Source organism: Physeter macrocephalus, chromosome 12 (assembly GCF_002837175.3).
Source record: "Physeter macrocephalus isolate SW-GA chromosome 12, ASM283717v5, whole genome shotgun sequence".
NCBI lineage: Eukaryota > Metazoa > Chordata > Mammalia > Artiodactyla > Physeteridae > Physeter > Physeter macrocephalus.
Window position 1 is genome coordinate 84,352,719 of NC_041225.1, and position 892 is coordinate 84,353,610.

An 892-nucleotide genomic window follows, 5' to 3' on the forward strand; every position below is an offset into this window, starting at 1 on the left:
ATCCAAGAAGAAGATATAACAATTGTAAATATTTATGCACGCAACATAGGAGCACCTCAATACATAAGGCAAATGCTAACAGCCATAAAAGGGGAAATTGACAGTAACACAGTTATAGTAGGGGACTTTAACCCCCCACTTTCACCAATGGACAGATGATCCAAAATGAAAATAAATAAGGAAACACAAGCTTTAAATGATACATTAAACAAGATGGACTTAATTGATATTTATAGGACATTCCATCCAAAAACAACAGAATACACATTGTTCTCAAGTGCTCATGGAACATTCTCCAGGATAGATCATATTTTGGGTCACAAATCAAGCCTTGGTAAATTTAAGAAAATTGAAATCGTATCAAGTATCTTTTCCGACCACAATGTATGAGACAAGATATCAATTACAGGAAAAAATCTGTAAAAACTCCAAGCACATGGATGCTAAACAATACGCTACTAAATAACCAAGAGATCACTGAAGAAATCAAAGAGGAAATCAAAAAATACCTAGAAACAAATGACAATGAAAACACGATGACGCAAAACCTATGGGATGCAGCAAAAGCAGTTCTAAGAGGGAAGTTTATAGCAATACTGTCCTACCTTAAGAAACAAGAAACATCTCAAATAAAAACTTAACCTTACACCTAAAGCAATTAGAGAAAGAAGAACAAAAAACCCCAAGGTTAGCAGAAGGAAAGAAATCGTAAAGATCAGATCAGAAATAAATGAAAAAGAAATGAAGGAAACGATAGCAAAGATCAATAAAACTAAAAGCTGGTTCTTTGAGAAGATAAACAAAATTGATAAACCATTAGCCAGACTCATCAAGAAAAAAAGGGAGAAGACTCAAATCAATAGAATTAGAAATGAAAAAGGAGAAGTAACAA